Source organism: Peromyscus eremicus, chromosome 10, assembly GCF_949786415.1.
Source record: "Peromyscus eremicus chromosome 10, PerEre_H2_v1, whole genome shotgun sequence".
In the NCBI taxonomy this organism is placed as follows: domain Eukaryota; kingdom Metazoa; phylum Chordata; class Mammalia; order Rodentia; family Cricetidae; genus Peromyscus; species Peromyscus eremicus.
The window spans coordinates 33,984,507-34,001,422 of record NC_081426.1 but is presented as its reverse complement, the minus strand read 5'-3'; positions in this window follow the sequence as shown (position 1 = coordinate 34,001,422).

Here is a 16,916-nt window from a genome sequence, read left to right as displayed (position 1 = left end):
CAGACTGCTGATGAGATCTGCTTTCTGGTCTCTAAAGGGAAACGCTGAACATTGGGAAAACAAGAGGCTCCGATTCGAAAGCAGAGTAAAAGCTGTGAACATGTGTGAAATGGCTTGAAAGAGCAAAAGCAATTTGTAGTTGTTCAGAGTGTATGCCTCACTTCACACAGTGTGGGGAGTGCGAGCTGGAAGCCAAGCAGGCGCCAGTTAGTAACAGTAACAGCCATAATCATAATTATATCCACAGATGCAAAGCTGTTGAACACTCTCTTAGGTGCTCTTCTGAGGACTTCCGAAGCTGACGTTGTTGGATTGTCATAGGAGCATTGGGTATTAGGGATCAAGACTAACACCATGCTGCAGAGCACATGGTAGCACAGAGGTCAAATCAACTGAAGAGGTCAAATCAACTGACCAGGGACTCACAACCAGAACACAAAGCCAGGTGGTAGGCAGATCACTGCCCTACATATCCCTATCCTCAGCAGCACAATCCAACACAAAAGGTAAGGCACTAAGGGAAACCTTTCAAATTGTTTTGTGATATGCCCTTGGCTAGTATGTTAGCTTTTCCAGGACCCCGGGACACTTTTGTGACTCCTGAGCATGTTTATTTGACTTTGGTAACTAGAATGTCAAACAGCTTGGTGCTGGGGTTCTGATACACAGCACTGGCTGTGTTCCAATGTGGCAGAGAAGAGTTTTGACCACTACAGAGGAGACACCAGGCTTCAGAGGGGGGCCAGGTACACATACGCTCATCCTCTTTTCTGGATTTGAGACTTTCCCTAACAACAAGATCCAGGAAACATTTCTCATAGAAAATACCAATTCCTCTGAAAGGCCTAATCACTTCCCACTAAGCATTGGCTCTTAGAAGTCCCACTGTGTTCCACAAGCAGCAGAATGGTACTGCACTTTCAGCACATGACACTTTGTGGGTAATCCCTCTAACCCATGATGTCCGTTATCTACACAGGCACACACACTTTTCAGAAGTGAAAACATCATCTTGCTTCTTCCTAGATGGGAAAAATAGAAGGACCCAGAAAAAATGGAAGCCTGGTTAGAGGGTTATGCTATCTATCCCAAGCCACATATCCTCAGGACAGTCGCCATGAAGCCTATCTATCCATGTCCAATCCAGACCCATGGTGGAAAGGCATTTGTTTTCAGAGATCCATAGAAACAGAACAATGAGCAATCAGGTGAGGATGCAGCCAACATGACTTCAGCAGCCAAGAATTTGTTAACAGCAATTTGTTTTTACCTTTGTCCTTCCAAGAAAATGAGTCACATTCTAGGTATCGCATAGCAGAATGAAAATACCTGAAAACACTCCTTTTGAATTCTCACACTGAAGATGAAATGTCAGCGCATGACCTCAGTCCCCATGCAAACCATCAGAAAGAACAGAACTCCTAACTGCCGTAGACACACACACCATGTGAAGCTGTTCCATGGAACCCTTGGGGTACCCAGCTTTGGAGGTCCTGCCCCTGCAGTCCCTCTCTTGGTGTAACGATCAAGTCATACATAATGGCTGAGATGAATTTTATTTCCCCAGCCTCAGTGCCCTAGCAAGCCTGGCATGTCATATTCACTCCAATGATGTGGACACCTGCCACCCGGTAGGACTAAGTCAGCTCCCTGGCTCTTAGGCAGGACCTTAATATCTCAGAACACCAGTTTGTCATTTGTTCCCTCAGTCCTCCCAGCATGTTTCATTTGACACACAGGACTTGAGCATTTCTTCTAAGCCTAGTCGTAATGTTGTGCCAGTGTAAACAAAACAGAGCCTGATGTCTCCTTCAATGGCCTCATTTTGAAATCAAAATCCTCAGGTCCCTGATGGAGCATTTAGTGTCGACCTTTCTCTCCTGTTGTTCCTCGCAGGCTATTACACTAATAAGCTTTATTACGTGCTCTATAACCACCAGCCGTTACACAGCTCAGTGGCCATTGCGGAAAGAAAACATAATGATTCGAGAACAAGGTAAACTCAATAAAGCATTCTTTGTTCTCTGAGTATACGCAGGATAATGGGCTATTTCTTCTTGTTTATGGACACATAAAGAGTTTGATGTGAGCCACATCCTCCCCCGAAGGCTGACAGCTGCATGCTAGAGAGAGCTGACACTCACCTGGGTGGCAGGTTTGGGACTAGTGTCTGGGTGGGAGACTTCTGCACATGTCTTCCCCCCTGTATAGCTTCTGGACGCTCCTGCCCCCACCCTGAGAGGCATGAGTGTTATATCCTTTCTGTAGAGGCTCAGCTGTGTGGAAGTTACTCATCAAGGAACATGGGAAGGGCAGTCTACTTCATCCTTAGGTTCTTCCTTTCAACATTCAATGTCAAGACACTCCATTTCTCCATTCAGCAGATAGGCTGCCTCCTCCTGGAAGCCTTCCGTGATTATCCCAACAGCACTGACTGATTTCAGTCTTCATTATACAAATTGTATCTGGAAGTTCATCTTCCTCGACCCTTCTTTCTTCTTCCAAGGGGAAGTCCACTGATTCTTCTAGTTATAAATGAACTTTTCCATCAGTATTTCACATACAACTCTACTGAGTTCTAAAAGTAACCACATTTGCCTTTTTCTCTGCTAGAAAATTAGAGTGGAGTCTTGTCTCCATTACAGAACTTGACTTCTACCAAATCACACTGAGAAGAGTCCCAGATCCAGGATACCACCCAATCTGCTGCTATTTCCAAGGAGAAAACTATACCTTGGAAATAGAAAGCAGTGAAACTTTCTATTGAAAGGTATTTTGTCAGTGTCTAGCTTTGTCAGTGAGATGAGATACTTGTCACTAAGTCACTGAGTAATTTATTTAAGCAAACATATCTAAATACTACTTCATGCCTGTATCTGTTAAGAATTCTGTAAGTTCTACGTCATTTAATTCTCTTTATAATATTGTGCATGAAATACTCATTCCCGTTTTACAGATGAGAAAATGGAGGCACAAAGATAGCAGTTTGCCTAAAGTCACACATGGCCTCCTGTTCATGTTGGTATTGTGATTCAAACCCACATCATGTGGCCCTTAATGAATCATTGATGGAGCTGTTGCTCATTGATACTGTTGGTGAAAATTTAGGTTATTACACTCTACAGTGTTAATCAAAGAGCCCTGAATAAACTCAAATTGATCATTTGATATTAAAGTCACAGATTTTTTTATGAAAAAGAAAATAAACACATATTTATTGAATAACAATATTGTACCTAGAAATTAAATTTTGCGTGGTTTAATGTGTTGACACTTATAGGAAATGAATTAGTTTTACCATCTTATAGACAATACGACAAAACCCAGAAAGACTCAGAGATGCGTTAGTGGTTCTTCTTCAGTGGGAGGTGGGACTGTGGCTTGAACCCCTGACTGTCTCATTTGAAGGTTTAATGTCTGGCATCTCAAGGTGATGCCATGCTTAAGGATACTGGATTTCCTGTAATTCTTTCAGACGAAGAGTTCACGTTACCATCGGTAGTTTGGTATTGGGTGCTACTCTTCTAAATGTCACCACATAAGTCCCAGAGGATGTTGGGGCCTTGTGTGGGTTTCCCATGCATGTACCATTTTGCCAGCTCACTGTGACTTCTGTTACTGTATGACACTTTGCAGTGCTCTGAGGACAGTTGAGATTGTGGTACACACTATGGTGCTCTTCCCTTTTCTTTCTTCTTGTTTCTCACTTTACTGAGAGGTAGCTTTTGGTTTACAGCAAAGATGGCAATTTCCACACTCCTCCCAGCTGAGAAACCCACATCGACTGTACACCCAGCCTCTTCTGTGATCAGGCCCTCTGCCCTGCTCTGCTAATAACTGGGGAAAGAGAGCCCCTCTCTTTCCTTTGCAGACAATAATCAGAGAAGCATCTCTTCATCTCTTCCCCGTTTTCCTTCTTTACCAGCTAAGTATTTTGAGCTGATCAAAGTAGTTTATTTAAGTGTCAAAATTGCTCCATGGGTGCTAAACTCCAGGAAATTCACCACTGCACAGATACGACGTATGTATAATTTATGTATAAACAGAAAGAGGGTGGCAGGCTCCTTTTGCGAGCACTGTGACAGCTATAAATGCTCCTTGTGCATGTTTCCACATGATTAGAGGGCAGTTTCTAGTGGCCAGGTGTCTGTGCAAAGTATGGTTGCCTCTCCTTCAAATCCTGGCATAAAATTACAGCAGCTCAAAGCATCCTCTTGCCAATGACACCAGCAGAAATCTGAAGTAGAAGTGTTCCAGAGGAAAATAAGTCCACTGATTCTTGGAGATTCTTTTTACCCTCTACACCCCCAAAGTAATTCTGTGTGTCTATCATCTCTCAGGTCTTGATATAAACGTTCTGTATGAGAAGCCTTCAGAAGGAGAGTAAATGAATATAAAAGAAATACATTTGAGCCCTGTGTTTCCATTAGACCAAATGAAACCGTTTAAAAGCTATATGAAAAATATATTTCACATCAAACTCACAAGCCTGCACCACCCCCGCCTCCATAAACACACGGTTGCGTCTGGACACATTGGAATGCATTGCTGAAGTCTGAATTATCTAGAAGCGCTAGAGTGTGCTGCCTCCATGCCTGAACATCAAGTGCTTTTTTATTTAAAGCTTTCTCCCTAAAAATGTGACTCTAGTGGGTACAAATTGTGCACCTAATGAAATAAAATGCAAGTCTTTGTAGAAATAAGTAGTTTTTAGCTGTCAAAGTCCAAATCCTTCAACCTCACTGTGAAATATTCTTTCACAGAAACGTAATGAAATCACCATTTGGTTCTTAGATCATTTCTGTTGTATCTTCAACAGGCTATACATGGCAAATTCAGCCTGAAGATTTTAGTGCTGGGCTCTTAGTCTTGTCCTTTTTTACTATACATCCATTCATATACCTACCTCCCCATTCATCCATCCTCCCATCCGTACAGTTATCCATCCATCCATCCATCCATCCATCCATCCATCTAATCATCCATCCATTCAAGGTTATTCCCTGAGACTCTGAAAAAATAGGTCAGCTCCCGGTATGAAAGACCTTCCACAAGAGAGGCTCTTGGAGTGTATGTGAGTTTCCACCACTCCAATGTAAAAATTCTTAATATCTTCAACTAAACTCATTATCTTTCCTGAATAAGCTCAGAGCCAGGTCCCCTTTTCCAATGTCCACAAGATCCTGAAAATGCATCCAGCCTTTCTCTTATGCTAATATCTGTCATAGGCCTGGCAGGCACAATCTGCGAGCAGACTGGAATACTTCTACTTATAAGTAAGTAAAAGTTTAAGGAGCATTTCTTTGAACTGCGTGTCCATTTCCTTGGATGTCCTGGAGGTGTTCAGGGTTAGATGTCAGCAACTCACATTCACTTTAGCTCCATGCCCCTCTCCCATTGTTGTTTTGTTTTTATTCACTCTTTTAGACTTTTTTTTTAATTTACTTTTTGTGTCTTTCACATCATGCCTCACGATCCCACCTATATCCTTCCCCCACAGAATAAAAAAAAAAAAAAATTAAGGAAAAAAAAAGGGGGGGGAAAGGAGAAAGGGAGAAAATTTCTTCATGGAAGCTGCAGTGTGACACAGCGAGTCACGCAGTAAACCCCTTTATCCATACATTTTTACATGCAGGCATTCATCACAAAGAAACATTGGTCTAGTTCAAGGCCCCTTGTCTCTGCTATACCTGGGTGAGGTCTCCAGCATTGCCCTGACTAGTTCACTCTTTGCCCCTTGCAGAGATGAGCAAGGAGTGGGGCCTGTTCTCCTGCTTTTAGGCCCTTAGGGTAGGTTCTTCCACATCTATACCTTCAGGGACAGCTCTATTGTGTTGTCCAGGGTAGGTATAGGGGCCACTCTCCCAAGTGCTACAGCTGATGAGAAGAAGGGAGAGCTCTCCTGCTATTGTGACCTCAGGGCCAGCTCTTCCATCTGCCTCAGATGTTGATGGGCACTGTGGGAGGGCGGAATCTCTCTCCCATCATTGCCACCATATGACAGATGAGTAATGGGGACAGCTCTTCCATACTCACAACTTCAGGGCTGGCTCACCTACACCTACACCAACAGGGTCAGCTGGCTCTATTGTGCTTTCCAGGTGAGGAGCATGGACTGTATTTTGATTTACTTTTGAATTTATCGCTACCTAATTATTGAATTGTGGGTCTACATCCAAGTATCACATCCACATTCAAAGCATAAAACAGAGGTTGAGAAGATGGATCAGTGGGTGAAGCAAATGATCTACATTCATGAACACTTGAGTTTGATTACCTACCACCCTTGCAACAAACCAGGTATGTCTGCATATTCCTGTAACCTTAGAATTGGAAATGAAGACAAGCAGATTTTGAAAATTCCCTGGTCACTCAATCTAGTGGAAAGAACAAACTTTCAGTTCAGTGAGAGTCTCTGTCTTAAACAATAAGATGGAGAACAATAGAAGAAGAAACCTGGCTGGCTGCACAGCGGTGGTGGCACATGCCTTTAATCCCAGCACTCGGGAGACAGAGGCAGGCGGATCTCTGTGAGTTCGAGGCCAACCTGGGCTGCAGAGTGAGTTCCAGGAAAGGCGCAAAGCTACACAAAGAAACCCTGTCTCAAAAAACCAAAAGAAGAAGAAGGAGGAGGAGGAGGAGGAGGAGGAGGAGGAGGAGGAGGAGGAGGAGGAGGAGAAAAAGAAGAAGAAGCAGAAGAAGCAGAAGCAGAAGAAAAAGAAGAAGAAGAAGAAGAAGAAGAAGAAGAAGAAGAAGAAGAAGAAGAAGAAGAAGAAGAAGAAACCTGACAGCCTATCTGGCTTCTCCTGCATATACACACAAACTCATGAGCATGCACTATAACACACAAAAGAGCAAGAGTGAGAAAGCAAGAGGTAGATAGATAGATCTCTATATATATATACATAGATACATAGATAGATAGATAGTATGATGCTAGAATGTTGCCTTCCTGTTCTACCCTTTTAATTGAAATCAGGATCCCATTTTAGTACTTTGGGTAGGTTCATTTGGTCCAGCTTAGACTGATCATATTGAATATAGTTTTGAGGAATGGACAGAGCAATCAATTTGCATAGATGAATGGATAAGTGATAAGAATATGTCTATCTATTTTATTCAGTTACCACCTTTCGTGTATTTCTCATATCCATCTTAGAAAGTGTCACCAGAAGGGAATAATGTCTATAGATATGGCCTTGCTGGGATTGGACTGAAGTCAGACTTCTATGACTGAAACAAAAGAGTGTAATACCTTTCCAGCCACTGATGTTCCTTCAGCCCACTGATGCTGACTGACAGCAAATCCCTGTATATGTCTAATATCTGTGTGACCAGGTCCCACTCTACTGTTGAGTTAGTCCTGTCTTGGCTTCATCTTGTCAACTTCACTCCATTTCATCACACTGCCATCTATAAACTGCAAGTTTTATTTGTCTTTTAGCAGATTTATGGCAAGATGAATGAAGAAAGAATGTCACATCTCATTCGGCATGTAAAACTAGTTCCTAGGTCTGCTGTAACAAAATACAAGAGACATCATGCCTTAAAAACAAAGAAACCAGAAATTACTTGCTAAACAGGTCTAATGTCTACAAGTTTCATGTTCTGGTGTTGGTAGGCACCTAGATGGAAGAGCCTACTCCTGCTTCTCAAGACGCTTTGGAAAGCTCATGGAGTCTGGAGCATTTCTTGCTGTTTACCATTTAGACCTTTCATCTCTCTGACAAAATGCGTAAGAATACAACACAAAGTAAGATTTGTTTAGGGTCACAGGTTCGTAGTTTTTCTTCTGGATTGACTGGATTCATTGTTTTTGAGCCCTAAGCCAAAAGTTTACCTGCTAATCTCTAAAGTGATTCCAGGGTCAGTCGAGCTGACAAGCTTAACCATTGTACCTGGCTTGTAGATGCATCGTTATGATCTATGTGTTCTCTTCACAGAGTGTTCTCCCTGTGTGTAAGTCTCTGTGTCTAAGAATTGCCCTTTCTATAAGTATATCAGTTAGGTTAGATTGGGCTCTTTCCTAATCATTCCACTTTAGCTTGATTGCCTCTATAAAACTTTAGCTCCCAACAAGGTTATAGTCTGGCAGGCTGGGGTTAGGCATTAGCAGTTAGATTTAACAGTTTAATTGGGGAGAAGGCTGGCAAAACTCACCCTATAACAGGTTCACTAATCCAGCGTCCAGTAAGCATCAGAATCCAATAAGGCAAGGACTACATGAGAGACCCAGGGTGCTATGAAATCCTACACAAGTGATGGAATTGGATGTCCTGGGCTCAATCAGCAGTGACATCAGCCTCATGTCATAGAATAATCCCTTGTGTGCGAAATTCTCATTTGATGTAAACAGGGATCCTCCCCACAGTGAGAATTTAGTGAGATGATGCAAACTTTCAAACATTGCCTGCTACCCAGTAAGACTGTACTGAAGTTTGTTATTTTCTTTCTTTTTCTATTATTGACCAAACGTACACACCCCATTTATTTTTCAATTTCTTTCACATAATTGTCAAAAAAATACTTCAAGTTTTTTCAGATGCCTTGTTGAATTCAAAAATACTTTCCCTCTCCACATGTCCCTCATCTTCAGCATCCATTAACTCTGCCAAAAGTGGAAACTATTTTATTAGAAATGATTAATTCCTTAAGAATCCATGTAGAATTTTCATCTCGACATCTCCAAATGCATTTCTATATTTACTCAGCCTAAAAGTCTTTCTCCTCATTGAGCCCCTCCTCATATACATTAAGCTGTCATTCTGGAAATCCACATATTTTATTCCCCTCAGTCAGTCTATCTTGGTCCATTTTGCTTTAGTAGAATTATAAACTTAGGCTCAGTAACTATTTAAAGACAACTGGGGAATTAGCATGCAAATATGTGAGCCTTTAGGGGCATTCTCATTCAGCCCATCACGGTTGCCCATACGCTAGTGAATGTCCTGGACCTAGGCACGTATAGGCAGCACCAATTGAACTCAGTGCATTATTTTAAGAGAGAGAGAGAAAGAACATGAAGTTGAGAGGGGAATGTGTTGAGATGACCTGGAGGAGTTGGAGGAGCGTGAAAATAGAGATGGTTATGACTTACATTTCCTTGTACACATTTGAAGTTCTCAAAGGATAAATTTTTAAGAAATTAGAAAATGTCCAAAAAAAAGTAGGAACAAAGTTTATTTTATTCCACTGTTATGGCCAAGGAAAGTGTACTCTTTCTCAAATGCCCTAATCATTGTGCACCTGTGTTCTACAATGGTGCCAGTAGTACTGGGTGGGTGTGTAGGGAGATTAGTTAACCTGGAGTTCCTGACAATGGCAGAAGCTTCAAAGCTGGCTCTACTTGGAAGAAATAAGACTCATTTCACGTATTTACAAGTAGTGTATTCATATTACTTGAAACTAGTTTGGCCAGCTTTAATCTTAATCTGGCTTTTGTTCGTGTTGACAAAGGAAAGCAAACACTAAACAGAACATGAGGCAGCTTCTCCCAGCTCCCAGTTTCACAGCAACATAAAGTCACAGCTGATTTCACGGCCCACGCATTGCAGGGATTACAGGGTGTGACAGCAAAGTGGCTTTTTGAGAAATGAGATGCTGCATACTTCATTATTTCCAATATTGCCACCCTGCCAGCAATTGCTATAAAAATGTCCTGAGTACTGAAACAAGAGGGGGTGGATTTTCCCAACAGCTGCCAAGTGATATGGAAGCCCCCCATGCTTGTACATTGCCCATTTGAGCTGTTGGCATAGAAAGGGGAACATCAACCAAAGCATTTATTAAGGGCCCAGCTGTCCTGGCTGCCACACAGATGCTGTGCAAACAGCCAAAACCAGAAACATCCCTGCTCTCCAGCCCAGGATCTATCAGGGCTGACAGTTCTAGGTTGAGGGTCCAGGTATGTCATTGTGGGCATGAACAGAAAAGTCCACAAACAGAACCTCTCCTTACTATCTAAGTGCAACCCAAGAGATGGCCAAGAGATATTCAGTTATTCTTTGGCTTTAAATACAATTGAATGAGGCTGGCTCAAGGCCCATAGCTTATGAGTCTCAGAGTCAGGAGCCAAATACAAATCCTAGGAATATGCTCTCATCACTATTTCCTGTATCCTGCTAGGTACCTTCCACACATTTTACAATTTAAATCTTTATATAAATATGCTTGCAACATGCAAACTTCAGAATGGTAAGATTTTAAATCAGAAAAGCACCTGTGATCCTGAACCAACACTTTCTTTATAAAGGATCTGAGCTCCCTGCAATGTCCACTACACCATTTCATTGGAGACAGAGCTGGGCCTGCATCCTAAGGCGACTGAGAGTTTCCATGCACAGCATTTACATTTGAATTTGCAATGTGAAAGGCCTCCTTAGGTTTCTTCTTTCCTAGTCAGAAAGCATTCTTCTCATTGCTCCACCTTGGTACTTGTGAGGCAGCCTGAAATATGCCCTGCCTGCATAAACAGGGAAGCCAGGGCTTCATCTGAGAGAACAGAGGTTTGCCCTTGGAAACTTAAAGCCAGAGAGTATGAAGTCAGCTCAAATTCCCATTCATAAGAAATTGACTGGGCTTTTCTCACCTAGGAGCAGTCGCAACACAGCTGCTCACACAACAAAGTCATGAATAAATTTAAACCATACATAATCTCAGGCTATAACTGATGTATAGGAGTACTAAAGGAACAGCTACATCAGAAAAAAAGTTGAGTATTTAAGGTTTAAAATTTGAGGACAATTAAAATTAGATCCACAGAGTGTTGGTACATGTTGATTTGAAATATGCTTTTTGCAGTCCTTCATTGAAAGGGACCAAAATAAAAGGTCTAGAAAGTTCTTTCTGCAGCAACTTTGCTAATGGTGAAAACATCAATGGGAGGGTAGGGCAGAGGAGTTGGTGGAAGGATAAGTAATTCTAAGGATGTTTAAAAATCCACATGGGACCCTACATAATGTAGCTTCATATTCATATTCACATGAAAGAGTTTAATTAGATGTCCTACAAAGGGAGCTATACTCATCCCAGAAATCAAAACTTACCAAAAGAAAGAGAAAGAGAAAGAGAGAGAGAGAGAGAGAGAGAGAGAGAGAGAGAGAGAGAGAAAGAAAGAAAGAAAGAAAGAAAGAAAGAAAGAAAGAAAGCCCAGTTGCCCACTTCCAGGCTTAGGATATCTACCTCTCCTCAAGGGATTGGTCAAGCAGGACTGGGTTGTAATGGAGACCCCCCAAAAAACAAGGCAGACTGTTGTCATTGCTCTTGGTTGCAGATGGTTATCGCATCAGAACTTCTTGGTAAGACCCCATTGCTGAAGGCACCACACACATGCATCACACAGGACATGGAAAAATCAAGTAACTCCTGACCATGAATCTTCCTGCCTACTGGCTAGCTCTCATATCACTGGAAGATATAAACAATCTGCTGTGAGAATGAAAAAAAAAAAGCATTATCAATAGTGTTAAGCAGCTATAAACTGAAATAAGGACCGACATGGCAAGATATGTTCATTCATATAAAATAGAGGCATGGATGCTATTATGATAGCCAACTGCTTTCTGACTGGAGTTTAGGCCTGCTACACAGGAAGAAACATGTCTGGCACTGTAAACCCAGCCAATAACCCATAGTCGGGAGCTCACAGGCCGAAGGTGTAAATCTCCTATTATTATTTTGCTAAATGGACATAATATCAAATGCCCTCTAAATTCACGTCTCCTTACCTATAAATTAATACAGTTCTCAGATCTCATCAGGGATGTTTCATTGTGGGGTACATGGTAGTTAACGGGGTACATGGTAGTTAACACAGAGACTCATAACTGGCCCAAGCACAGAGAAAAGTGAACACAGAGTTTCACTTTTCTCAGCCATAAATGGGACTTCTATAACATCTCCTCCCCAAGACTCAGGGACCACTGCGGAAGATGAATTAGAAAGATTTCATGAACCAGAGGACTGGAGCACTCCAGGATCTGCAGTAACAGGCCCACTGCATTCATGAGCTCACAGCAGCGGTGGTGGCCTCCACAAGACCTTCACCAGCTCAAACTAGTCAACATTCTAATATGGAGTAGGGAAGGGTAAGTGAGGCCCACACCTCTAACTGAGAAGCTGTAATAGTTGATGTCTTCTGGGGGTGGGAGGACAGTTAGTTTTGTTTAACTATGTGCCTCCTGATAGGCCAACCATACTCCAATGTATGGACTTCTCAGAAGAATATAGATAGTGTAAATGGGAGTCAACAGAGTATTTGAAAAAAAAAATAGCACTGCATGTTGAGGGGATAGGGAAATGGGGATGTATCTTGGAGAAGTTAAGGAGAGGAGTGGGGTAATTATGATCAAAATATATTGTACAAAAATATCAAAGAATTAATAAAAATATATATTTTAAAAAGAACAGAAAGGGGTCTGGATTTTAAATGACTATGTCTACTGGGTGATTTTTCTATGTCACATAGAAATTGACATAAGCTAGAGTCATCTGAGAAGAATGAGCCTCCATAAGAAATGGAAATGCCTCCATGAGATCCAGCTGTAAGGTGTTTTGTCAATTAGTGATCAATGGAAGAGGGCCCAGCACATGGTGAGTGGTGCCATCCTGGGGCTGGTGGTCCTGGGTTTTATAAGAAAGCTGAGCAAGCCATGATGAGTATGCCAGTAAGCGGCACCCTCTATGGCCTCTGCATCAGCTCCTGACTCCAGATTCCTGCCATGTTTGAGTTCTTGTCTTGATTTCCTTCAGTGATGAACAGTAATGTGGAAGTGTAAGCCAAGTAAACCCTTTTCTCCCCGACTTGCCTTTTGGTCATGGTGTTTCAGCAATAGAAACCCTAACTAAGACACTGTCGAACAGCTATATCAGCCCAAGCCTGGACTTTTGCTATAATTGTGCAGAAATAAACTTTTTATCTTACCTTAAAATAACAAGAACAAAATACCTAGGAAAGTACTCACACACAGGTATGTGTGTCCAGTCATTTAACATAGACCAACAGGAGACATAAAATTTTGGTTTAATTTTCCTTTTAATCAACAAATCAATATGAATATTCATGAGCCACAGTGATAACAACAACGAGATTGATAAGGCACAGTTCTTTGCCCTCAAAGACTTCTGAACAGAGCTAGCAAAATAGGCAAGACTAAGTGATCAAACCATGCTGTAAAGAAAGTTCTAGAAGATTGCCAATCAAAATTTCATGGGACTGAGCACTTAAATTCTGTAGCAGTTGGCAACATGATGGAAACAGGATAAAACAAGGTAAGTACAAAGATTAGAGTGACCTTCCAGAAAGAAGAAACTGGGGTTGGCAGCATATTGAGTTGGAAGTAGCAATGTGTATTCAGTAACTCGGGGTATTGTGTATCATCTGGGACCAGAAGCAGAAAGCAGAATTTGCTAGTGCATTTGGGAGCTGGTTGAGGAGCTGTGATAATCCTGATGCCATTCAATGGGTGAGCAATATATAGATACATGACCCAGAAGTTTGTAGCAGCCAGAAGCTTGGGGAAGGTATTTAAATAAGTGTCTGGAGACTAAATCTCCATGAAGGATGACCCAGCCATAAAAAGCCCAGTTAAGACTTACTAAGAGCCTTAAGGAGATAGCACAAACTATCATACAAGTGTCTTTTCCTGAACATGCTTGTGCCCCATCAGTGAATATTTCTTATCTGGGAAACCTAAAAGCATATGGGAGAGGAATACTGAATTGTGGCTCCATAATATCACGGATAAAGTCAGTTTCATGACTGTTGCTGCTCCAGATCTTAGAGCACAGTGTTTGGAGAGTAGGGATTTCCAGGGTGTATAGACTAAGCTGTGATCAAATGAGTAGAATTCTGTGCTGCTATCTGGGTGTGCTAAACTGCGGCATTGTGTACTACATTATAAACCCTCTAGCAAACTCAAAGGCCCATTGTGGTTGCAAGTCTGCCTTGGGGTAAAACTTCTTGGGTTCAATATCACTTTTACCTCTCATCAAGTGGGGAGGGTCACAAAAACTGTAGAAGTTCTTAATCAGATTCTTCAACCATAATAGAAGGGAAAAAATTCTACTAATGCCATTCATTCATTAAGGAAATGACAACAGTTAATGTACGGAAATATTCAAGTCTCTTGGTGTGTTAAGTGAGGCAGTATCTTCATCCTAACTAAAATGATAGAATATAAACTTTCCAGGGCTGTTCTGTGGTTCTTTAAAAAAATAAAACAAACAAACAAACAAACAAACAAACAAAAACATTAGAAAGCATCCCTGAAGGGAAGAGAGTTGTATGTGGGGTTACTGGGCTGTTCACCGCAGGTATTTGTCAATCATCCGGTCAGTACACCTGCCCACCATAAATTCATTGGCCATTTGAGCAGATCACTAACTTTTGGCCACTGCAACTAAAGTGGAAGTATTATGTCTCATCTAGCCTCTAATCATATAAAAAACAAAGTCTTCCTACACACAATCATTCATTCTCTCTTCTAGCATCTACAAGATGAATAGTGGAATAGAGGGGGCCACTGTGAGTGATAGAACTACAAGTGGAGAGAAACCTGAGTCCTTGGAATGAAGATGATTAACTCACCAGAACGGCCTTCCAGGAACTATGACCACTGCTATTGTTTCAACTGCCAATCAAAGGCCCATGTGTTTGAATACTCAGTCCCCAGCCAGAGATGCTGTTTTGGTAGACTGCAGAACCTTTAGATTGTGGAGTGAAGTTGGAGGAAGTAGACCTCTGCTGAGCTGGCACCGATGGCAAGCTTGAGTAGATTCTTTAATGGAATGCATAATATCTAATTACATTCCTGATTTCTGGAGGAGACTGTAGCAGGAATCTTAGATGGTCTTGTTAATAAAATCAAACCTGAAGCCAGGTATTGGGGTGAATGCTGGAAGATCAGAGAAGCAGAACAAGCCACAGCTACCTCACCTGATCCTGCCAGTTCCTCAGCTGATCCTGTTTCCTCAGACTGGAAACCTCTGAGTCCTCATCCAGAATGAATCTCAGCTGAACTGCTGCTCAAAAGCCTGAAAGCTTAACCAGCCAAAAGCTTCTCCTTAGCAATACTCCCAGGTTGACCTCAAACTCGGGATCTTCCTGCCTCTCCCTTCTTCAGCAAATCCTACCAGCATGCTCCACCACAACCGGCTGAGTGTAGCTCCGGCCTGAGCTGGGGCCCACAAGGCCACAGGCAAGCAGCTTTTTCATGAATTAGTGCCACGAACGTTGGGCGCCAGATGTAGCATGAATCTTAGAAGGTCTTATTAATAAAATCATACCTGAGGCCAGTTATTGGGGTGAATGCTGGAAGATCAGAGAAGCAGAACAAGCCACAGCTACCTCACCTCACCAGTTCCTTAGCTGATCCTGTTTCCTCACACTGGAAGCCTTTGAGTCCTCATCCAGAATGAATCTCAGCTGAACTGTGCTGCTTGAAAGCCTGAATGCTTAACTAGCCAAATGCTTCTAGTTTCTGGTCCTCATGCCTTATATATCTTTCTGCTGTCTGCCATCACTCTCTGGGATTAAAGGCTCACTTTCTGGGATTAAAGGTGTGAGTCACCATGCCTGGCTGTTTCCAATGTGGCCTTGAACTCACAGAAATCCAGAGGGATTCATGCCTCTGGAATGCTAGGATTAAAGGTGTGTGCTACCACTGCCTATCCTCTATGTTTAATATTGTGGCTGTTCTCTTCTCTGACCCTAGATAAGTTTATTAGCATGCACAATATTTTGGGGAACACAATACTACCACTGGAGACTTTTAAAATTCACCATTGAGTATGTTAAATATGTTTTATGTATACTTATTTACGTAAAGATATTACAGGTTATATTGTGGAAATGCCCCCATTTTGTCTGTTAGCTAGGGATGTAGATGAAGCTCATCAAACACATTGTTTCTCTATTAAGATAAAAACATTAACTGCTGTATATTTTGCATTGCTTTCGTTTGTTAACTGTTTGGATTTCTATTCAATTGATTTTGTATTTTGATATTTATCCACTAATTGTTTATACAGTTCAATGAGGCCTCATTGTTATATCATACTTTTAACATACTGTGAGGCCCAAATGGATGATAATTTCTTTGGAATTTTGCATTTATGTTGGTAAGAGATTGGTGTATAATTTTTATTTTTTTATAATGTCCTCATCCAGTTTTGATATCAAGATTTTATTGGCCTTATAAAATGACTTGAATAATTCATTTTTCTTTTACCTTCTCTTTTGTCAAAGCACTTTTTTCTTAAAGGATTGGATCTTCCTCTAGCATGACTGACAGAAAGTTTCCCTCTAAATGCAGAAATTATCAAAAGATAGTGATAAGCTGATGATAAGATGATGTGATGTAGGAAGAATGTGATACGATGTAATACAAAGGCAGAAGTCGGGAGGGACAAGGACTCACAGTCAACCCAAGCCAGAGCTTATGGAAAACAAAGGGCAGAGGAAGAGCAATGTACTACATACTTCCTTTGGGTAAATTGGGACTTGGAGCCTCCCACTGAGAAAGTCAGAGTTTTTAGTGAGGAGAGAGCAATACAGCTAGAATCTGTAGTTCCTAGCTAAAAGTGAGAGAAACATGCATGTATTTTCAGATAATTTCCAAGAGAAATGCAGGTCTAAATAATAGCAGTAATAAATAATATTACTCATTGAGCTATGTTATTCAGTTTTCTGGGTTGAAAATAGCATATGATCTTTATCAAATTTCAGAATTTACCATGAAATTAAAATGGTAACAATGGGACATGCTGTTATAGCCTTTGCTGAGATCAATACACTTAGAAATTATTTGTAATGTAAATTGTCAAAACTACTTTGGAAAGAAATATGGAAGAGGGTTGAGAAAAATACACACAATCCCACAAAAATCCCATTTCTGTGAATTTAAAAAGAGGATCCC